Source organism: Manacus vitellinus, unplaced genomic scaffold (genome assembly GCF_001715985.3).
Source record: "Manacus vitellinus isolate BGI_N305 unplaced genomic scaffold, ASM171598v3 scaffold_9_pilon, whole genome shotgun sequence".
Lineage (NCBI taxonomy): Eukaryota > Metazoa > Chordata > Aves > Passeriformes > Pipridae > Manacus > Manacus vitellinus.
Window position 1 is genome coordinate 17,890,624 of NW_021940917.1, and position 24,803 is coordinate 17,915,426.

The window sequence follows — 24,803 nt, forward strand, 5'->3', positions numbered from 1 at the left end:
AGTGGTTGATGCCAGAATGATCCTCTGGAGACTGTCTACCTCCCAGTGCTCAAAAAAGGGTTGCCTAGAATAGGTAGCTTAGAGCCCTGTTCAATCAGGTTTTTAATATCTCCAGAGTGAGTTTGGAGTTTGATGTCCACAAAATCCATGGGTAATCCATTCTGGTCTTTCACCATTCTCACTATCAAAAAAAAAAAAAAAAAAGTGTTTTCATGTTTTTGGATTGAATTTTATCATTTGATTTGTTGTTTGGGATTTTTTCCATTCTGTTCCTTGCCTCATTCCTGTTGATGGGTACCACTGAGAGGAGTATGTCTCTGTCTTCTTTATTCTGACCCCATCAGGTGTTTGTACATGGCTAAGATCCTCACAAGCCTTCTCTTCTCCAGATCGAACACTCACAACTATCTCAGTCTCTTGCTATATATTGAGTCCCTTAATCATCTCTGTGTTCCATCACTCATTCCAGTGTGTCCGTGCCTCCTGGTCGTGGAGAACCCAGAACTGGATCCAGAGTTCCAGAGGTGTCTCAGCAGTGCTGTGTAGAGGGGAAGGATCAACTCAGTCTTCCTACTGTCAGTGATCGTCCTAATGCAGTGCAGAAGGCTCCTGGCCTGCTTTGCCACGTGGCCTCGTTGCTGGTCCACAACTTGTTGTCCACTGGGACCTGAGTCCTCCAGTCCTGCTCAGCTCCTAGTGTGTACTGTTGCCCATGAGCAAAACTTTGTATTTTGCTGTTTTGAAGTTCAAGAGGTTCTTCTTTGTCCATTCCTCCAGCTTGTCAACGTCCCCCCGAACGGTAACAATGGCAAGTTAACTATTTCTCCTACTTTTGGGTCACCTGCAGACTTGCTGAGGAAACACTTGGTCCCATTGTCCAAGTATTAATGAAGATGTTAAACAGTGTTGATTTCAGTAATAACCCCTGCGGTACAGCACTAGTATACATATATACTGATCACCATGCTGTAGGGCCAGACATTCATCTAGTTTCCAATACACCTCACTGTTCATTTACCTAGCCTGTAAGTTGTCATGATGTCGATGAGGGTGTTATGAGAGACTGTAAAGAACCTTACTAAAGTCAAGGTAAATGATATCCACTGATCTCCCCTCATCCATAAAGGTGGTCATTGTAAAAGGCAGTTTCATTAAGAGTAATAAAAATGCTAATGATATTCTTACCCTTCATGTGTCTGGAAAGGGTCTCCACAATCAGTTTTCCATCACCTCTCCAAGGACCAAGGCGAGGCTATAGTTCCCTGGGTCTTTCTTCTTGCCCTTTTTGAAGTTAGTTGTGCTATTTGTTTTATTCCAGTCCTTGGGCACCAGTACCAATGTTAAGAAAACTTCCCTGCCTGACTATCCAGGAGTCACACTCACACCCGCTGAGCTGGGACTGAAGCCCCTTTGCAGCTTCACACCCCACACACTCACACAGTCAGACCAGGCTTCCTTACTGGCTCAAACCCAGGTTTCCCACAGCGGACTCTCTGACTTCCTAATCCTTAAAATAATATAATCTTGGTGCAATAACTAAATAACAAAACAACAGCTTGAGCTAGGTGGCTCCAAGGAGGGAACCCTGAGCACAGAAAACCCTGGGCTTTTATTCCTTCACAGTCTCAGGGCAGAAAAGCCATGGGGTTGTCGGCTCCCGCTGTCTCTGCGTGTCCGGTCACCTGCCCAGCACCACAGGTCCCTGCAAAGGGTCAGCAGTTCACAACCTCTTGCTTGGGGCTCCTGCCACCCAGAGCTCAACCTGCAGCTGGCACTGCAGCTTACAAGCCAGGCTACTTGCACTGAATGTATTCCTCGACACTAATCACCGCGATTATTTAAAGATTGTCAAGAATAGCCTTGCACTGAAATCAGACAGCTGCCTCAGCACTCGTGTGCATCCCACTGGGCTCTGTGGACACATGGGTGTCCAGTGTGTTCTGAGGTGTCCCCAACCTGGTCTTCCTCTGTGAAGGCTAAGTCTTCCTTACTCCAGACTTTCTCTTGGTTTGAGCGGACTGGGATTCTTGTAGGTTTTTTCAGTGATAAAGACTGACTCAAAGATCATGAATACCTTGGCCTACTTTGTGTCCTTTATCACCAGCTCCCCTGCCCCATTCAGCAGCTGGAGCATGTTTCCCCTAGTCTTTTTTTGCTGTTCATGTGTTTGTGGATGACTTACTTCTTTCCCTTTGCATCCTGTGCTCTCCTCAGGTTTGCCTTGTCTTTCCTATCCTCACCTCTACAAGATGTGACAGGAACTCTATACTCCTCCTGAGCCACCTGTTGCTGCTTCCACCTATTGTACAGTTCCTTTTTATGTCCAAGTTCAGTCAAGAGCTCCTTGCTCATCTGTGTGGTCCTCCTGCCACCTTTGGTTAATTTCCTTCTTGACGGAATTAGACCATTTTCAAACGTGGAGAATGCGATCCTGAAGCATCAACTTCTGAAAGGCTGGTGGGATCTCAACAAAAACTGTGTCCATGTGAAAAACCAGACCAGATGGGAACACTTAAGGAGAGGCTGGAACCAGAGCGGAGTTACAACAGGTGTGTCAAAATTACTGCCATTCACAGGCCAATCCTCAGCACAAAGTGGAAAGATGTTATTTTTCATGCAGTGGTGTAGTTTTTTTCACATTTTAAAAGACCAGTTTCCATGACTTTTTGACTTTTTTAGCATGAACATTTGGTAAATTATCCTGAAATAGCTATGACAACATCATCTCGTGATTTAAGGAATAACTATTTATAGTAGGTTCATACAGAGAGTGTCTGTATTAAAAAAAACAAGAACCAAAACATTTCTCTTTGCCCCTTCCAAATACTCACTCTATTCCATCTCTGTTAGCTAACCCCATCTTTTCCTTTTCAATTGCAGCAGATGCAGGCATATTCAAAACTGCTCATCTTTCAGAGGCATGATGGCAGTTCTTGCCAGAATAATTTTCCTCAAATTTACTGACTATGTGGTTCACAGGATATGCACCAACTGAAATAAAGGTTTTCTAAGATAAGATTTTTCCCTAAAATAGTCCCCTTATGACCCCATTGCAGTCTGTTTTTCCCCAAACCTGTGTTCCCCACTGTTTTCTCCATTTCCTTTCTGTACCTTCCCCAAATATTTGAAAATAAATATGATAAAGCTCCATGTACTGAAATACGAGTCTGGAATCCATACAGACAAGATTTATTGCATGTAGCCCCTGAATGAGGCAGACAGGATGGCAGAAAACTTAAAAAAATTAAAAAAAAACAAACCACAATTCATCAAAATTTTTCCATCCAGGAAAAATTTTCATTCCAACCTGGTCAGGATTTACTAAAAGCACAAATGACTAGAATTAAAATAAAGGGTGAAGCTGGAATTTATATTGGTAAGCTTAGTTCCTGACCAAAGCAATATTCTTTCCTGTGGCAACTAGCAAGATATATAGAAATTAGATTTCAGGCACAAAACAGGTTGCAGCCCAAGCTGAGGAAGCTCTGTCAGGTAATGGCCTGGTGTCACAAAACAAGAAGGCTGTGATAGTTTCTCAAGTGGACAAAGGTGGTGGCTTAGGCTTACAAGTATAAGGAATAAATCTCCCAGCAATTTAAACTATAGGAGATAATAAAAACATAAAAATATTATCAATATCAATAAATTATAAACTGTTCTGAATATATATGGTGAAATAATTTCCAAAGAAACACTAGAAGGAACAGGCAACTGCAGTTGCCATAAAGGCAACTGCCACTTTATTTCCTTTTCAATACAACTTTCACTGTTATAAATCCATGGGTTTGAGGTGGGTGAGAGAAGAACAGTAAAAAAAATGTCTCTAATGCTATTAGACAACTCCATAATAAATGTACCTGATCTTTTTTTTTTTCCCCTCATTTTCAGAATTATAAATTACAGTCATTGTGTTGAGGGCGTACTGGGAATAACACAGCTCAGAAGACCTGCAAGAGCCCTCACTAAGATTATTTACCCAGATACATTCATTATTCTGCCTATTTGAGAAGGGAGTTCTTTCTTGTCACTTCCTTTGAATTGCCTTGCCTTACGCAGACCTCGGAGGTTTCTAGGGCTGCAATGTGGCTGAAGAGAATCCTCCTTCAGCCACTCCCACACTTCTTCACATGAAAAGGTACTCTTCTTTAATGTATTAACTTTAACAGGTCATGACAGCTGTTTCACAAGAAATGGCTCTATTCAGTAGGTTTGAAATAACTTTGATATGCTAGTACACTGGAACATCCTATTCAGGTCTAGGTGTGGTCCCTTGGGCAGAGAAGACTGGAGTGCTTTGGCCCAGCTCAGGACCAAGTGAATTGGACAAATGCTCGTGCAGATCTAACCCCTGCCTCAAACCTAATACTGTCTTCCTGTCTCCAGCCAACTCTTCTGCCAGAGAACAGTGGAGAGGTCTTTCTCTCTACATCTCTCTTGGCCTCCTCTGGGGAAATGTGTAGAATTAGTTAATCGAGCTTAATGTCTTTCTTTGAAGCAAGTGCACCGATTTACTTGCACTGAAGGAAGCAGATGAATTGAGACTGTCTGACAGATTCATATGAAAATAAACCAGATCCTTTTTTCCTAAGAATAAGAGAAATATCTGTCAGGTCAGCTGAGCAGCTCCTGAAGAAGGGGAGGAAGAGGGAGCGGACAGTCATTGGTAATTCAAGGTGTCAGTCCCCCAAACAGATGCCTGAATCTGGATGAATATGCTCGGAAGAGAAACCCATCAGGGCACATTCATGCAGAACCCCAGTCTGATGGTCAGCCAGGAGATCCCAGACAGCATTTTGCATCCTGTACCATGGCCCTGAGGGCAACATTGGAAACGTAACATTGAGTCATTATGTTTCCAAATACTGGAAGGATTGCTAAATCATTCTCTTGGAAATTATGAACTATGAAAATTGAAGCTGGCAATACAGTTGATTCAGCAATTCTGCCTTACTTCGAAGTGCTGTCTTCCTAATATTTTTGGGACACTTTTCTTTCACCTTTTCTACTTAAAAAAGAAATAGAAGGTAGCAGAAGAAATCTGCATGTGCAGAAATAGTAAGAGACAAAAGGTTGCAAATTAATGTCAGTCAGTCTAAGCAAAATATTTAGAAAATTGGAATGAAAGAGTGAAAGAGTGAGCTACCTGTTCCCATCCTAGCAACCTGTTTCCTCCACTTGGTGGGATCATCTGTTTTGGAAAGCAAAATCATTACTCATTTCTAAGTAAGTCTACAACTCCAGTGCTTGGACAGGTGGGCACTCTGAGTCTTAGAAGGTTCTGTGCTGTGTTTCCCTTGTTTTCCCATGTGCAAATCTGGTGTTGCTGGGTGGAACAACTGATTCAGCCCAGGTCTCAGCACTGAGCCAGCTTTGCACCAGCTGGCTTAGGCACTGATGTGGACCAGTACCAGCTGAGTTAGATAGCAGGGTAGACCTGTCCATGTTAAGCTGAGCACTTTAAAGAGCTAAGAATAATATAGTGAAGCAGTTGTGATATATAAAATTATAATATTGCTTTTTAAAATTTTGTTTTGCCTTTTTTTTTTCCTTTTTTTTTTTCTGGTAAAAGTTTCCATTTTCTTTGTATTATGCCATGATTCTTAGAAGTTTTTGGCACATCGGCAGTTCAAGTGGTATAGGAAGCAAAATAAATCGTTCTGTTTTCCCCACCTGTTAAAGAAGAAGACAGTTTTTTAGTCACTTTTAATGACATATTAAGAAAAAACTTGAAGGAAAAAATCAATACCTAATTGCTTTTCTAACAGCTAATTCTCCACATACTGGAGAAATTAATGTGAATCTACCGGAAACAATGAGTTCTAGTTGTAAACTTGGTATTCCAATAACTTGAAAGTAAAGAAGGTCCTTCTTGTTTGCATAAGGGCTTTTAAATCCATTAGATGTGTGCCTTTTTACTTTCTGCATGCTGTTTATGTGTAGATTGGTTCACTGTAGTATCAGCTCAATCTATCTATTTTATAAATGGCAAGAGCTTCCTTCCTTTGTGAAGCGTGCTAAGGTTGTTCGGCGTAATTAGCCCACTGTTAATGAGGTGAAGTCTTCTCCTTGAAAAACAAAGAACTGCCGTGGTGCTAAGAAACATTAACAAGAAGGAGCATAGTAGACTTTGTGTTCAAAGCTGGCCATTTAAAGTCTTGGGCTTTGCAGCAGGACGTTTATGGGTTTGGGAGTGTCAGGCAGGGTAATATGGAATAATTTATGTATTTTACCGTTCCCATTAAAAATTAATAAGAGGCTCTGTACTTCTTGTTGACAAGTAAAGCTGTCCAGAGACGAGGTGCTGTCGTCTCTTAACTTTCATGTGGTGAAAGCTTTGGTATCCTGCCATGTCCTTATAATGCTGAGTGATAAAGTCCAGGATATAATCCCCTCAGGCCATGTTGTAGTTGACAGACTAGTGCGATTTTATGGACATGCCTCTGGATTATTGCTTCCTCACCAGGGAGCCACAGCATCCACCTCCATTACTACACAGGATAGGAATAAACTGTTTTTTTCAGTCCTTGTGTTTTGGGTTTTTTTGAGAGTGGCCACAGAATTGCTGGAAATGTAGGACAATGCAGGCACAGAAACAAAAAAGGGTGGGTGGATATTCGGTTGTCCTCTTATTTATTTATTTTTGCTGGAGGTGTTTTTTTTTTGTCTTTTCTTAATTCTTAATTCAGTATTTACACTTCAATACACTTATTACAATTCAGTATTACCTTGCCACTTAGGGTAAAACTGGTCAGTGCAAGGGAGCATTGGTTGTACAGGTAACAGATGTGTCAGGTGGAAGTAAACAGAAGAGGAGCACCTCTAACTTGTTATGGTAATTATGGCACTGATTATGGATTTTGGGAGGTTATTAACATCAAAGAATGTCTGTGTATGGGAAAGATAGCCTTAACTTGTTCATATTTGTTTGCATTACCAGCTTCTACCAAGACAGTAAAAAAAAAAATTAAAAAATATCACAATATCTCAAACACGTGAGAGGGTGTATACAGAAATTCAGTTCAGGTCATAATGATCAGATTTTTTATCCTCTGAGACCCCTGTGGAGTTAAGAAAACAAATAATACAGAGATCTGAAAGCCCCTGAATGACAATTTTGCATATATACTTCATTTAATACTAGTTGTAATAGTTTTGGGGTTTTTTATGTTCACCAAGATCCTTTTTACAGGAAAGTAAATGAAAGTGAACAGAGAAATTCTGCCAAAAAAGATTTTACGAAATCAATCCTGATCATATTCAAATGTGGTGAAAAGCAAGAGAGTGGTACATACAGAGAGCCAATTACATGTGCCTTTAATTTATTATGTTTAATCTCATTGAGTGGCCTAGCTGCCTTAGTGACTCAGCTCTAGCTATGAAAATTACCTTAAGGTCTGCACTCTAACATATTTTATTTCAACATGGCTCTTTTTGGCTTACCACCTTGCAATATTATGGAATATGCAAATTAAAATCCGAATTAGTTTCGTTTTTCCAACCTCATTTCAATGAGTTCACAGTTGGTCTGAAATCACAAACTGGACCCCACATTGCCAGCCATTGAATATCCGTGTTTGCTTTGGGCAGTGTGTTAAATTATCTTGGTATTTTTCTTGGTTAACTTTTATTCCACTGTTCTCCTCTTTGTTTTCAGCCTTTTTGGGGGGGGAGGGCTGTGACAATGAGTTAAACCAAATGTTCTGAAAATATCAGCTCCAAAAGTAAGCACAGGCTTTCACTGGAAATTCAGTGCAGCTCCCCTTGCTCTCACTGCTTGTCAGATTTTCTGGGAATAGCAGTGGTGAGATTTAATTGATAGAGTGATATAATTATTCCCTTGAATTGCTTTCAGCCAGCTTTTGCAGTCCTTCATCAAACGAGAGAGGCTGGCTGAAAAACCATTAATGCAAAGAGCCAAGGACTATGCAGTCTGCTTTTAATCAAAATCATGTCCAAAATGTCAAAAAAGTAATCTCTATTCTATTTTTGTCTGTTTGTTTGTTTGTTTAGTAATAGAATCTTTTCAAAAATTCCACTGAATCACCTAGGGCTCAGTGAAATCAGATAATCATTTGGCCTGGTTTTCGTTGTAGCAAATGGTTTCCTTTCCTTGTTGTCACATTGCTATTTTGCTGTAAACAAAGCTCATAAGAAACAAATCTAACCTCTCACACTCTGGTTGCTAATTCTGCATGGCAGATAATTACACAGGTTTTCCAAAAGTGTGTATCAGGGAGCATATCTGAAAACATCTCGTGTACCTGGGAGGTATGAACTAAGCTGATAACAATAAACTAAAAATCAGGCTGAGCATTAAATAAAACATAAATCACGTTCTGACATCTCTTCAGAACATTCTTGTACATTTACTACACATTATATGATGGAGAAATCCTTCCCCTTCTGGAAGTCTTGGCTGAACCCTTCTAACACAGGTGAGGAAGAAAATACCCACTTCTCTCTTTCTGTTCAGTGCTTTAAACAATTTGAAACTGTAGGATGAAGTCTGCTCAGTGAATGGTTATCTCCAAATCTCCCTCCTCAGCGGCTCTCACACCTGAACTCTGAGGCTATAGAAGCAAGCTACAGGTCTGACTGCTGCTTCCCTAAATTCTATTCCACTGTTTTGAGTTGTGGTTTTTTGGAGGCTATTTTTCCCCTACAACACTTCTGAAGCCAAATACTTGACCTTGCAGTAATTACTTTGGTTTACCTGCATCGTCACTTGCCACGACCCGCGGGGAAAGGAAAGGGATCGGGCACTGCAAGAAGGGTTCGGGACACAGCAGAAGTCTCGTGAAGCAATGCCAAACTTTATTGGGGAAACAGTAACTTATATAGGGTAGGTTTAAGGGTGGAGTTGGGGCTGGGGAGGAGCATAGGACTGACAACTTAGGGATGAAGGTGATTGGACAATTGGGTAAGGAGGGGAGGAGCTTGGGTGTAACCAGGGAAATGGGCCAATGACAGCTACCTCTGCACTGCACCAAACACTAACCAATGGCAGGCAGAGGAGCGGGAAAACAGGGAAAAGGCGGGAAAACTGTGAGGGGAAGAAGGAGACAATATGGAGGGTGATTTTAAAAACAACAACTGGGGTACGCACAACCATATAACAGTATAACAACAAACTGGGGGGAAACTGGGGATAACAAGAAAACTGTCCAGTCCGGTACAATGTCAAGTCCAGTAAATAAAGGTTCATTTCGGTGGGGTTGTGTCTTATCCGGTGTAAAGTGTCTCATTCAGGGCTGTAGATCTTGCGCCAAGCTTGAAACTCCTCCCATTCGGCTCTGTGTTCCCCAACAGTCACTGTATTCGTACAAAACAAATTTCCTGAAAGCTCTAGTGGAAGCACACGGGTAATATTTGAATTCTTGTTGGGCTCTACATCTCTGAGTTTTTTAATATTAAGTAGGGGTGAGGGATAAAAAGATAGCGTGAGGAAATTATTTCACTATGTCTTGCTTTGAAATCCATTTGGGGAGCTTTTTTTAAATAATGCACTTGTTTGCTGAAAGCTTTTTGGTCTCATAGTTCTACTGGAATAATTTATAAAAGCTAGAGACTCCCAGACACTGTTTGACTTACACCTTTTCATCTCCCATAAAACTATGGACTTCCAGATGGATTTTGTCAGGTTGGTTTTGCTCCATGAAGCTGATCACGTCCTGCTTCTCCAAACAGTGAGCACTGAGCGTGAAAATGGCTTGAATCACAGAGGAAAACTTTTGTTAATGGTGAAGCAGATAATTTAAACAATTATTATGCTGAAAATACTACGTCCTTGATGAGTGGTGTCTATGAAATAAACTAATTTCCTTTTCACTGGAGTTTCTAGTTTCTGAGTTATGAGTTTTTCTGAGCATGGCATTTCCGTTTGGAATATACAAGGAGATAAATGTTTTCATTGGAAAGTAACTGCATTTGCTCATACTGTAGAGGAACATTCATGTTTTAAATAGAGACCAAGTGTGGGAAATATTGTTCCCGACGACAAGTATTCATGAAGGCATTAAGGCGTGAGAAAATTAGGAGAAATTGAAAAGGGACAGCTAGAATGAAATGGTAACTTAAGCCTTGGTTGCTGTGATCTGCTTTAGTGCAATATAATGATCTGCACAAAAGAACAATAAATGCATATTTTTCATTTATTTGTAGGAGAGCTACTCTTCATCAGGGTACTGGGCCTTATGTCAATGCATTTCAGTGCGTAACAAAGAATAATAACTGTTACTGTCACAGACTGTGAGGTTTCCACCTGTAATAAGCAGAAACTGGGACAGCGTCAGACTCCCAGGACTGAGGATTAGCTTAAAATAAAGAAAACTGCATATGATGAGCTGTTTCTATTTTTTTTTTCTGATTATATTTAATGTTGCATAAAGTTATATTCCGTGGTTCAAACTGTGTTATATGTCTATAATGCATTCTGACATGTGTATTTTCTTCTGTCAAAGGGCTGCTGTTTGCGTTGTCTTTGTCTTCATTAAAATTTCTTGCAGTGTGTGCTGTATACTTAAAGAATAGCTCTTGACACTGTTCTTATTCAAAATATTAAAATGAGGTAAAAATGATGATTTTAAAGTGACTGCTTGTAAACAGTAATCACGGAAACATAGTGTAGTTGAAGTTGGAAGGAATCTTTGGAGATCATTTAATCCAACTCCCTACTTAAAGCAGGATCAGCCCAAGTGGAACTCGGGTTTTTTTGTTATATCTGTATTTTTACCCTTAAGACACAAACATGTATTAGAGAATTATAGACTGGTTGAGATTGGAAGGAATCTCTGGAGGTCATCTGTTCCAGTCCCCTGATTATCCATGGGAAGCTAGAGCTATATACATGTGAAAGTGTTTATGTATCTTTGTTCTAGCTTCTGACAAAGCTACTTACATGGATAATGCATCTACATTGGAGAAACAAGTGGTTGGGAATGAAAGCACTTGAGCAGATTATGAAAAAAATTTTTATTCTACAGAAAATTTACTAGCAACATTAGGGAGGCAAATCATTAGGGCAGTAATAGAAACAGGAATAGTGTCTTTGTATGAAGTGATTTACCCAGAACGTTAGCCAGACTGCTGGTGCATTTAACTTGTGTCTCTGATTTTTTTCCCGAGTGACGTTCTTCCTTATTGCAGGAATGGAAAGTACCTCATAATTCCACGAAGAATAAAAAAGACATTAAAAATCAGGAAATGGACAAGACAAAGACTGATTTTTTTTCCAGTGGCTTTTGTAGAAGTTCCCTCAGATTCGTGAAAATCCTTCATCTGTTGGATTCAAGTTCTCCATGTGCAGGAGATCGGGAGCTCTGGCAAATGTCAGACAAATACAAACCACATTATTTTTTTAATGAATGGTTATGAAACTTATGTATCTAACTGGAATTTACTATGAATAAAGCTTTAAAGAAAATGAAAGATACAAGAATAAATTGTATTATACAAAATGCACAATATATGTTTTCGAAATAAAAATGTGGATTCAGAGACAATACCATAAATTCAGCATACTTAGGAACAGGACAGACCTAGATTTACAAATTCCTCAGAGATATAATTTTCAGGGTTTGCATTCCCTTACAGTATAATACGTTTTTTTGATCAAATTCAATGCCTTACAGGATCTAGGCTTGTGCTTAGATAGAGAAACATGAAATTATGGGAAAACAACCCGATAACTTCTGCACTAGTTCTTTGGAGGTGGTACTAAATTATCCAAATGCTTGCATTGAAAGCTTCCAGGAAGAGCTAAAGAAAATTTGTTTTATGCTTCATGACTGCAAATGAGAGGGCAAATCTGATTCAGTGTCAGTAAGTGCAAAGTAGTACTTTCAAGAAAAACTAACCTTATCTACACTTCATAAGGTACTCTAATTACTTGCTACCTTTAAAAAAGAAACCATGTTGTCCATTACAAACAGCTCCCTAAGGACCAGCTTCAGAGTTGCTTAAAAGGATAGAGAGAGCACAGGGCTTTCCTGGGAAAGAAGAAGAGAAAAATTAGGTGAAGGACAATGTGGTAGTGTAGACACCTATGGATCCTACAAGCCTAGGACAAAATCTTCAGTCATCAGCCTTTGGAGGGACAGAGTACAGGAGAGTTTGGAATAGCACTTAGGCAAGTAATGAAGGACAACTATGTTAACTATGTTTGGAAGTATCTGTAATTTTCCAGCTCTTAGAGCATCTCCAGTAAAGCCATGTACTTTTAGGCTTTTTCCTAACAGTCATGATGGACAGTGGCAGGGGACCATAAAACAGTTCATGTGTTTCTATCCACAACATCTCCAGAACTATTTTACCTCTTGTACTGGAGTGAGAAATTCAGTATTATCTTCTCAGTGAAGAGAAGGTGAGGTGCAATATCATCAGGTCACAATTTCCCTTCTAGCAAGATAAAAGGTCTGTATGTTGCCCTGCAGGGAAAGACACACTTGCCCTCTTTGTTCTGTAAAAAATGATATGAGGGACTATAGTTATACTTGTGAATAACTCCTCTTTTCTGCAGAAGAAAAAGGAAAGGCAGTAAATTAGAAAGCACAGCAAAACATAAACCAGTACATAAATTATGTATAATGAAGAGCATATGAGGAAAATTTCTGTTATCACTAGAGTAGGTTCTTATGATGACAAAAATATAAGATTTCAAAAATTATTATTTGGGAAGGCCATTTCCCTCTGTGGCTTCCAAGTTGTTAGTTTACAAATTCCTTTCCTAAAATGTTACGTTTATTTCTAAAGTGGCTTTGATGTGGAACATTTTCTGGTTGGGGTTTTTCTGCATTATGATAGAGTACTTCATTTAAGGTAATTGCATCTTTTGATGTACTGTGATTTTGCATAATTTTATTAGTCACAGAGTAAAAACCATGGAATGAAATAAAAAAAGGACCTTTGTGGGCACATCTGACTGCTAATGTTGTCTATGGAAGTTATTGGTGTTTTGAATATAACACCATGCCTGCAATGTTCTGCAATACAGGTCTGTATTAAAGCAGTATGGATTGAAGACTTGATCCACTTCAGTGCAGATTTTAAAATAGTAATTAAAGGAGTAATTTTTCTGACCTGCTCATCTTGGCGGGGCGTGGGGGGAAGCTGTGTGGCCACACTAAATTCCTTAATACAATACTGAAGTGATTGTTCTGCAAAGGAGATGGTGAAATGGCTCTTCAAATGCGGCAGACTCTACAGAGGGAGGGATTTTTTAAGGTTCTTTGAAGTGTAGATCTGGTTGAATGATATCCAGAAGGATATAAATTTTTAGTAAGTTAGAGCAAGACTGTAGTGAAAATAAATGAAACAATTGCAGTTCACCATACCCGTGGTGTCCCCTCTGACATTTTGTTATTTCATTCCTGTTTTGCCACAAACGGTTGAAAATAAATGAAAAGCAAATTTATAATAAATAGCCTTTGACATACATAAAGAACAGAAAAATCCCCAAACACTGCTACTGAAACCCTTAACACCCTGAAATTCTTTTAAAAAGTATTTTCCTGCCAAACACTCAATTTATTTTTCATTGTTATTCTTTTTACCCCAAAGTCATGCACATGTATGGATACCACATAGAGCAAAATTATGTCCCCAGGCAACTGTCGTTTTTCTCTGCAATGGAGACTCACACTTGGTTAGCATATGTATTACTCCTTTACACCATCTATGTGTTTGAGGCATCTGCATTCTACATAAGTGCACCCTAGAGCATTTTAAAGGCAATGCCTACTGAAAGTAAAACATGTGCTGAGGTTACATTCAGTATACATTTTTTGAGTCTGTAACCCTTTAGAAATCCAGTTTATATCTTCCATTATGTCCTGTAATGAGCTGCATCCCATACAAAACAGCTGGGTTCCCACTTGGCAATAATGCTCTGAAACAAGCCATTTTTCCCCATCCACCCCTGTGGCTTTGCAGCAGGATGCTAATATACCCAGGCAGACAGCACAATCACTTTCAGGAACCTTAGTGTCTAGAGTAAGCAGCACAATTTCACACTGTTGAAAAAGAGATTGCCTTCTGCACATGAAATCAAGTCATTTTCCATACCTGCAGTTACACTTGGATGTATCTGCAGTCTGATAACAGAGATACTGAAATATATCAAGCTGGAAATAAATCAAAATTCCCTTAGAAGCACTGTGGTTAGTGTTACATATGAATAAATTTTACTCAGAAAAAAATTTAGGAATATACTACCTCTACAGCTGAAAAAGCCTTTAGATGTAAGAAAGGGACAGATTCTGTAGATCTAATCTTAACATTGATTTAGACAACAAAATTATACAGATTTGTAGTAGTTCCTTTCTGTAATTTTGCCAAATTTATATAAAATCTGTACAAATGCGTTGTAAAGACTTTGGCTGCTTTCCTGGTGAAACTCTTGGACCTTTAAAGTGTTGTAAATTCTTGCACCTGGGAAAAACAGCTATTGTTTTGAGCCTGGGACAACTCATTGTGAGTTTCATGACATTTGATGGGTTTTCTTCCTTTAGCTGCCATTTGTGGATTCATGAATATGAGAGTCTTATCAATGAGTTAACAGAATTTAGATTTGCAGCCAACAAAGAGAACCACAAATATATACAAAATACTGAGTTTGACAATCCTGCCTTCTAATGCTGGATCAGATATTTTCCTATATCAACCACCAGTTCTCAGCAAAACTTTTGTGAAATTATTCCAGTGAAATGAGAAAAGTGAACGTATGTGAAGAGTTGTTTTGTTTTTCTTTTCTTGTCTTCCTTACTGCAGTATGTCACACCATTTTTAATTCTGCTTCCTCCTAATTTACATGTTCAATGTTCCGTAAGAAACAACAAGATCTTGCTCTAATATTCAGCTCATATTTGGTAAACATAGATGCATAAAGAGATGCAATCTTCCTTATCTAGCAAATAACCTAGATAAATTTGTTCTTTCCTTCTTATTCTCATTTTTGCCTCATAAAGCTTTGTGAATTATAGCTTCTATACCATAATATAGAAAGCAAATTCTCTCTCGGCTCAGTGGAGCTGCTCAAAACTCAAGACAAGTGTTTCGTTCTGTTTCAGGAAAAACTATCACAGCTTGGTTTCTATATGAAATAAAAGAATAGCTGCAGTGTATTGTAGTACTGATGTCTGCACTGGTTAAGCATCTAATCTAAAATAATACAATATTGATTTTCTCTTCACTACCCTATTAAATTTCTCCCTATCTGTGCACACATGTAGTAAAACAGACTCAAATAGATAATTGCTGGAGACATTTTATCTTCCCATTCATATATCATATATGTTCATGTTAACACATTGCAGCTTGCCAGCTACAGGAGCTGCTATGGAGAATCCCTGTATTATCAAAATCCAGGTCAGAATGGTTATATAATCTCAAAAGGAATAGCACAGTGACCTAAATCTTAACAGTTTAGTAGAAACATAATATCCTGATTGTTAAGACACCTTGGATTTTAAGGAGAATTAGAATATTTCTAACAACAATCCAATGTATTTTTCCAATTTCAAATTGGTAGAGCAAACAGTTCGTTGTCCAATGAAATAGGAAGAGGACATGCAGTAAACAATGACAACAACTGGAAGCAGCCCCTTTGTCTCAGGAGTCTGACCAGTATCAGAGAGGGAAATAAGTGAATCTGCTTTTATTAAAATCAGAGTGGTCCATTTTGGAATAAAGAAATTATTGAATGGAATGACCAAGGAAAGCTACAGACATCTTTATTTATACACCTGTACATTTGTTACTCTTTGAAAAACAGAGTATTAGGTCTGAGAATTACACCAAATCTTCACATGACTCTCTCAGGGCAGCTAGAAGATAGAATAAATTACATTGTGGTGTTTTTTTGCAAAATCTGACCATTATGTTGCAGTGATATGGAAGCACAGCAAGGAACAAGTTTCATTTTCTCTTTTACCCCACAAAATTCCCAATCCCAAAACATGATTGTCCTAGTTACAGGGGCTGGGACCAGTTTATCACTATATGGGTATAACAAAAACTGTGTATTCTACACCCTCTATGTCATTTCTAGTGGACTGTTGGACAATGGAAACAAATTGATGGAACAATGGAAACAAATGGATTGTTTGCAGCAGCTGCCCAGGGCACACCTGAAAGCTCAGGCTACAAACTGGGTGTTAAAGAAACCAGCTGCAACACCTAGACCACCAAAGATTCCAAAAATATCCCACGACTCACAGAGTTAAATTGTGAAACTCCCCATCCTGCGGGAGGTGCTGGCTGTTCCCACCTGAACTTGAGAGTGTATCAACTTTGGGTTTTGGGACTTCTGGTACCACTCGTCAGATCAAGAGGAGGACCAGAACTCCAACAGGACTGCAACTACCACTCTTGACAGGACTGCAATCCTTACTTCAACAGGATTGCCACCATCATCTGGACCAACAGGATTTCCTTTCCTTTTACCTTACCCCCAGGGAGCCCACGTGGTGCTCAGCACAGGGGTTACCAAACACTGTTCTGTTCTTGTCCCAGGACGCTGGGTTATATATCTGTCTTTGGGGGTTAAAAACAGTTTTCTCTGTATCATTGCATTTATTGTAATCTGCTTAGCAAATTGTAGCTCTGACTCGTAATCTCTCGAGTTGGGTTCATTTCTCCCTCTGGTTTGCTTTTAAACCAGCACTGTGATGCGCCTTCTTTTGCACTTGTGGCTGCTTTTGAGAAAGGTGGACAAAGCATCCTGCATTGTCAGGGATTTGTGATGGGTAATCTCACTTACAGCCTCTGCTCCTCCTTTCTACTCTGTCCTGAATGAACAACAAAACAGAGACCACACACTGCTCACTTTGGACCAGCAGGGCAGGCCATCAATTGTTCTTATCTTTCAGCTTGGGCCAGACTTGAGGCCTCCTCCCTCAACCCTTATCTGAAGATAACCAGGCTTTCTCTGTTTACTCCCCTGCTCAGCCATTCAGTGCTAACAGAGTTCAGTTGAAGTTCACCTATGCCAAGCTTTGAGCAGGGGCCCACTCATGCTAAGCTGTAAGCAAGTTTTGATTAAACTTGAACCTACACAATTAATTTCTAATATTCTATGAGTAAATTTATTTGAATCCCAAATAATCTAACTTTATCTTCTAGAGAATAAAGTGTGTTTTCTTTAATTAGAATTCCTATTATTAAATGTTTTATTATATGGTTGTATATCACCAGTGTGTTGAAAATTCGGAGCTAACTGAGACTCAGGAGCCCTGACAAGGAATTTTTTTTATGAGTCTGTCTTTCTTACCTCCATTCCTATTTAGAAATATGCATGAGGAGCTGATTATCCTAAAATACAACAAATTGATCCATCTGAAAAGTCACCCCTGTTTTTCTTTTTCTCTATTTTAAGGCTTGATATCTTCTTTATTGGCCTGGATGACTGTGGCTTTTCACAGAAACTATTGGTAGCTGAAGTGCCAAGGGGGAGCAAGCAGTGACCCCCAAGCAATTTAGGTTGGGTGGGGTGGGTTGGAAGAAGTGGTATAAAGTGTCTTTTACACCTCTAGTAACTACAGCTTGAGTAAACCCAGCTTGTAGCTTGCAGCAAAAAGTCCCTAAGTGTGCAACATGTGCTTTTGGACACGGGCTGAAGATGAAGATGTACTGCAGAAAAGCAAAAACAAAGATAAAAGTAAAATATAACTTCTCCCATCTTTCCCAGTTTGGTACAATTGCTTTTCTTCTCCCTAATTCTTCTTTCTCCCATGAGGACTGTGCCATGGTAGATGCTTTCACAGAACAGGATTCTTGAAAACCTCATGGCTGTTCAGTGGCTGAGCTGAGCCATGTCCTCATTAATTTTTCTGTGTGACCAGGGAATAGGATTATAAATTTAGAATTGTCTGGAGTAAGGGGGTGGTGAGATTTTTTTGCCAAAGGATGATCTTAATAAAATATAAGTAGGAATACTAGATCTTATTAAAAATGTAGTTAAATCTTCTTGTAGCCAAACACTTCAAAAATAAAACTGGCTTAATTGTCTCACAAGCTCTCAGGAACCTGTCCTGTCTAATTAGTTCCTGGTTTTCAATGAACAGCCTTGAAAACTTATTTTTCTTGCCTGCATAATAGCCCAAATGGAACAACATTTTTATCACACTTTCAAGGAAAGTTACTGGCTGAAATTGCAGCCAGGATGGAAAATTACTATGATTAAAGCCAACTCTCTTGCAACCCTGTAGTGACTCTCTTGCAGTCCAAAGTGAGACCCTTTGAGGTCTTCTGTACCACAGCTCTCTGTGACCAGCAATCTCCCTCTGAGCAGGATGCCTCTCAGAGCCAGGGAACTCTCAAGTTTGTGATATTTGGATATTGTGATGTACTGATGTCAAATGCTGCCAGTGGAGCCTGGGCTGATACCCCCACTCCTCGAGGCTCAGCCCTTTGCCCATCGAGAAGATGCAAAGGCATCTGATGTGAGTAATTCACTGAGCTCAGGGGCAGTTTTTCACAGGCAGATACTTGTACATGCTGCTTTAGGCCTGTGCAAGTGTGAAAGTGCTGTAGCAAATGTATTATGAATGTTGCTCTGTCTTAGCTTCTTAAGTATGTTATATTGGCAAGTAAATATAAGTAAGTAAGTAAGGCCTATAAGTGAGTTACTGTTGTGCTTATAATAAATTCTATAGACTCTTTTGTTAAATTGCTTAAATTAGACTATCAATTAATTGCTGTTAAGTTTAAGGGCTGTTAAAACCTTTGGGCCTAAACCATTGGTCCAGTCTGGGGCAAGGGGAGTCCACTCAGAACCTTGTGACTCATTGGAAGGGTCTCCCTGATTCCTTTTTATCCTTACCCTTTCCTATTCTTGCCCTTTCTCCATCCCCAACCTCCACATAAATCATTTTAGATTGATTTTAATTTTAGATTGCTTGATTTTAGATTTTCTCTGTGTGCTTTAACTACCTAGTGCTTAGACTAGTAGAGTGAACCTTGCCAACGAACTTTGTCACACTTCCACTTTTATATTAAACCCATCTGGCTGATGGCTTTGCCAGTGATTCTTTGGATAATCTAAAACACTCATTTTTGTCAGTGCTCCCATAGCAAAATCTAGAGACGATTAGCATTTACTCAGGTGAGGAGTGATAACCTTTGGACATTAGTAATAACATTATAGCTGCTATTGGTGCCCAATTCTTAAGATGATAACAGTTATGTTATCAGTTGACAAATGGAATTTATAAATACAGTATGGTTTTTGATATGGAGTGGGGTTTTTCATGGTTTTTTATTACTTTATTTTCGATCAACAGTCTTCATTTGATATGATATCTAATTAAGACAACACTGTCTTATCTAATTTTTTTGATGACTGAAGAGTAAACAATAGAAATACTTGTGATGGTCATAACAATTCATAAATTTGTAACAGTTGAATAAAGCAAATCATGACTTTTATCTGATGTTAAAAGAAGGGATGGATCAAAACAATATGTTATGGAGAATGGATTGTTCTTCTCAGTAGCATTTTGGAGCGAGTTTTCCATATTTCTTTCTGTGTGTCATATCTCTTACAGATTTCCTAGGCATGTTAGTTCCAAAACATCACCTGTAGACATCAACAAGTGCATTAACTACACTTACAGCAGGAAGTTCAGTCACTGTCAAAGACTGTGGAGGAGTTAAGGCATATCCTTATTTTGTCCCTTGGTGATATACTGAACATTTACAAATCTGAAAAAACATTTATAGATGACTCATTTCTACATCGCAGGAAATATGTTGTGGGGTAAGATTCATCCCACACACTGTGCTTGCTTGGGACTTGTGTTTCTTAGCGGTTCTTTAGACTAAGCAATATTTTTTACAAAAAAGTTTTAAAGCATTAAATTTTATTTAATCAACAATTGGAATTTATCCTTGCGTTGTTGACTTACCACTTGAAGGTGGTGAGCAATATTATTTGTATAGCAAAACAAGTATAGATGTGTGGATATACAGAAGGATAAATATTTCATATAAATGACACAGAATCAAACCTAAAAATTAGAAAAAAACAATGAATGGATTTAGACCCTTTCTTTATATATTTATAGTTCCTGACTTTGCAAAAAATGGCAACTGCTTTACAAATAGGATCATAAACTTGGGCTCAGCTCTGGAATTTTTCTTTGTAAAATATGAGCTTGAGTCAGTATTCTTGTATGGAGAAAGATGAACAAACTGCAATTCTGAGCTCTTATTAGTAATTCCTATCTCACACTCCGTACTCATGGACTTAATAGAGAAATAAGCCCCTCTGCATATTGGTTTATGTTAATAACATTGGAGGGTTTGAATTAAGTTAGGTGCATGAAAAGACATAAAGTATTTGCAGTTTTGTGACTTGGTTGAAATTCTACTTTTTAATTTTTTTTTTAAAAACAAGAAATGATGATGATTTTATACTTTAACATGTCAGATCTGACAGAACTCTGGAAAAAAATAGAAACACATTTTAGGAAGTAATAAAGTTAAAATTTATCTCACTGAAATTATGAAAATGTCTTTTAATTAATGCAAGATCCCCATTGCACATTGCTTTGATTTGTGTTGTTCGGTGATTCTTAAGATCAACATACTGTAGATCTGAAGCAAAACTTTTTATTTTAGGTTGAAACCACACTCCTAAGAAAATGTTATTACAACAGAAACTTTTGCATAGAGACATCTTACACTGGGAAAATAATTTGTGTGTTTATCTGGGTGTTTGGCAGTGATCTAGAATGCTTTCCCGTTACTCTCTGCTGTGTTTCTCCTAGAGCTGGGGATTTCTGGCTCAGCTTGTTCAGGTGACCTCACCTAGAACAGCAGTGGCTCTGGGTGCTTTTCTCCATTAGACAAGCATTGCTGAAAATGTAGGTTATAGCTTTCTTTTAGGTAAATGAGATAATGTCTTTGAAAGTTTAGTACTCCGGAGAGCTTTGGATCTAATTAACAGACACCTGAGGGGCAGAAAACACAGGCTCCACAGGCTATTTTTAGATCCTTATGGAAGAGGAGAAAATCATTCTATGTGGGATTTTGCCTTCACTCTTCATTTAACACCCTCCTGGAACTGATGAGCAGCCAACAAAACAAGAGTGGTCATGGGCTGTTGGCATAGAACTTAAACCTCATGTGACAGCTGTGATCAGATACAACTTTACCTTCTTTTTAAAGAAAAAAATGTCAGTGAATTCAGCACTCAAAGACACTTAAAATTGTTCAGGCACTGGCACTCTGATGGCTATACATAGTCATCTTCTGAGGCTGGGAACAGAAAGAGGATGTTTCACTGGAAAGCTGGTTTAACCAGTAACATTCTTTGTCTGGTCTCTGCTGTTTCTGTTTTTGTCTTTCATTCTGTATATGTCTTTCTCCTGTTTGGGGCCTCTTCTGGTAGATACATAGGGGTAAGTCAGGTGCACTTTTCCAGTTCTCTCTTTTTTCTTCTCAGATATAGATGCATATGTTATGAAGAATATCAGGTTTTAATTCAATAGCGTGCATTTTTTGAGACTTCATTGGGAGTTTTGGAGATGTGAGTTGATTTCTTTTTGTGTTTTCTTAAGGAGCAGTCGAGTTGAAAATCAATCCAGATGATTTTTCTTCTTTTTAAATGATAAATAGGCTTTTCAGCTGAAATCTTATAGGAGTCAGTAGATGACTACTAATTCAGGCTATTTGTTCGCTAAGCACATCTAGATTCAGGAGCTTTCCACTTGCATGCATCATAGACTGCATTTCCTCTAATCCACAAAATGACCTGCAATAGCAGAAAACAGACAGCCTTACAGACTTCCCAAAATTGCTTTTGCATTTAGGGACAAAGGGATTATTTGCAACACTGCAAAGAATCCCATCAGTACTTACTGTATTTGGCCAAGTTCAGAATAAGCTAATTGTTGCTGTATGTCTAGTCTAGTAAAAAAAAAACAAACCAAAAAAAAAACAAAAAAAAGAAGGTTAAATTCTTGATTATAAATTTTGACACCGTTTTGTATTAAAAAAGCAATGAGGACTTTCACAGTGAGATCCCTCTTTAGCTGGAATAGGGCACAAACTGTCAGGCATGGTGTGGGAGCAGAAACTGCAATGGAAAACAACCTTTTCTTATTCTTCCTGAAGTTGTGACAGAATTCTTTTACTTCCTCACCTCTCCTTCCATAGAACTGGTTTTACTGCTGGACAAAGTGAACATAGCAGGAGGCAGAGCCCTCTTTCCATCTGCTCTGGGAGTTCATCTTCATTTTCTTCTGAGCATCACTCAACAAATTCCTTAATGATCCCCTCTGCTGTGAAAGTATTTTCAGTTCTTTCAGGACTGTTCAAACACTTTAGAGAGAGATTCACTGTATTTTCATCTTATTAAATTGACAGTCTCTAGCTTGACACTTGTTCTTTGCGCCGCTCCTGTGTGACACAATGATCATAAAAATGCCCTGTCTGTCATTTGAATTACTTTTCTAAACCTTCCAGCTCCTCTTTTCCTACACGTCCTTGTCAGGAGGTCATGAAGTTATATTTTATAATCTTTGCCTCAAGTTATTGACTGAAATTAAAATGAACTAGTAGCACAATTTAAAACAGAAGTTTTTGTTTGATATGAAAAGAGAAAAAAACATAATGTGTAGTGCACCGGCCAAAGTACTTTCTGCAGGGATGCTCCCTCTGCATTTCCAGCTCTGCTTTTAGAGATGAAGTGAATTTAGTCTGTCATTGACTTCAAATTTTTTCACTGAATGAATTGAATTCATAATTCAGTAATTTAACTTCACTGCATGGCTAAGATTTCTGAAGTGCAAATACGTCTTAGACTGAGAGCTAAGCAGAGTGTATCACTGCAGAAAGGTGCTCACCAACAGGTATTGTTTTTCTGGGGGGGAAAGGCAGCAGGGGATTGGTACAGCAATGTTTAATGCAAATTTAATGCTAGTTCAGTTCACTAATATTATACAGTTACTGTATTTTCAAGAACCTAAAAGTGCTGGGAACAAATAAACTTCGGATCCGAGAAGATACATCTGGGTAAGACATATCAAATACTTCTCCCTTTCAAAACAAAAACTAGGATATTTTGTTTCTTTCAACTAGTTCATTTTAAATCCTTGCTCTCAGGTGTAACTGTCAAAGCTGATAAAGCACTCTGTTTCTTGGTGCTACCAGAACCAGTGCAAGCATTGACAAGGTGAGGCCCTTAGTCACACAAACACCAGGGACAACTAAATTTCAATGAAAATCAGTCCAATAACTGAACGGTTCATTTTTCAGCTGTTTTTAAGATCACAGCTGGAAGGTGAGCATGACTGAATTAAAAGTGCTTGTAATCTTGCAATGATCCATGTTGTCTCTCCTCATCTGGTCGTGCTATACTCAACAGAGATTAAGATGTTTCAAGAGTATTAGCAGATTAAAATTAGTGTATCACGCAGCAAATCTGTAATAGCCATTGTACCTGAACACTGTAGGGATTCATAGTTGCAAGTGAGATGATAATTCTTTTATTATAAAACCCTCAACTTGCATGTGTTAGTTTATTTTTGTGCTACTCTGGGTTAGAAAGACATAGTCTCTAAAGAGAAAGGGTTCCCTGTTTGTATTTGTTAATGCTCAGGGATTTCACAGCCTTGTCACTTCGGGGTCAAAAGTACTCAAAACAGGTCTCTTTTGTGCATTTGCTTCTTGGAGGAATTTGTCAACTGTCCTGGCGAAGGTCCACCTCATGCAGTATTATTCAATTTATATACCTTCCTGATGTATCAGGTGTTCGTGGATAGCTTTCTAATAGCTTGGACCTCTGTACTAATGAGATGCCAAATTCTGGTGTTGGAGTTTCTGTGATTCTCACGCTGCAGCCTGGCAGAAACATGAAGTCTGCCCTGCGGTGAGGGTTGCACAGTTGTGTGGTGTTCTCCTAGGAGCTGTTGTGTGAGCCTGGTGGTATGTGTTAGTGACCAGAATTAGGGGTAGGCTAATGCACTTTTCAGGGCCCGTGCCCTTTACAAATGTCTGCAGTGGTGGCACTTGCTCTCCTGGAGACAGTGCCCATGTAATCTTTTGGTGAAGTCTGATTCAAACAGAGGGGAAGTAAGACAGACATCAGTAGATAGACATGCTTGCCCACTACATTAGGTGTGGCTGGATAGCTTTTAGGAGAAACTGTCTTACAAAATAGTTGTGTATCAGCTCTCCAAAAGAACCAGGCCTACACCTCCTCTTGCCACACACACAGAAACAGATTACATAAAGAAGGCAAAAGTATAGTTGGGAAAAGGCCTTTACTCCCCTGTTATTGAAGACATGACTTTGTTTGACAGAAGCAAAGCATGAATTATTCAAGAATAATTAATTTTTTAGAGATATTACCCATGTATTGCAACCAGTGGTATTGTATGTTTTTTTAATCATTACCATTCGGGATTGGGGATTGTAGAAAAGATCACAATGTGAGCAAAATTTGTCCCCGTACTTGGATTTTGCATGAGAGATAAAACTCTTCAACTACTTCAGAGAGATTATGCCAAGTTTATACAACATTTTGGATGTGAGAGCTAAAGTGATTCTGTAAAATTATAGAAATACGTATTTATTAATACCTATTAGGGTTAATTAAGGTGTATATTAGCATTAACCCCTCTTTTCCTTAAGGACACGGTAAACATAAATTACACTGTCAGTCTATGAAGCTTATTGCTTCTCTACAGACTATGCCTTGAAATAACACTGCTGAGACTAACATTAGGGCGTGTACTGAACAAAACCACAAGATATTTTGATTAGGTGCCATAAATGGATGATCTTGAGTGTGTGTTTTTTTT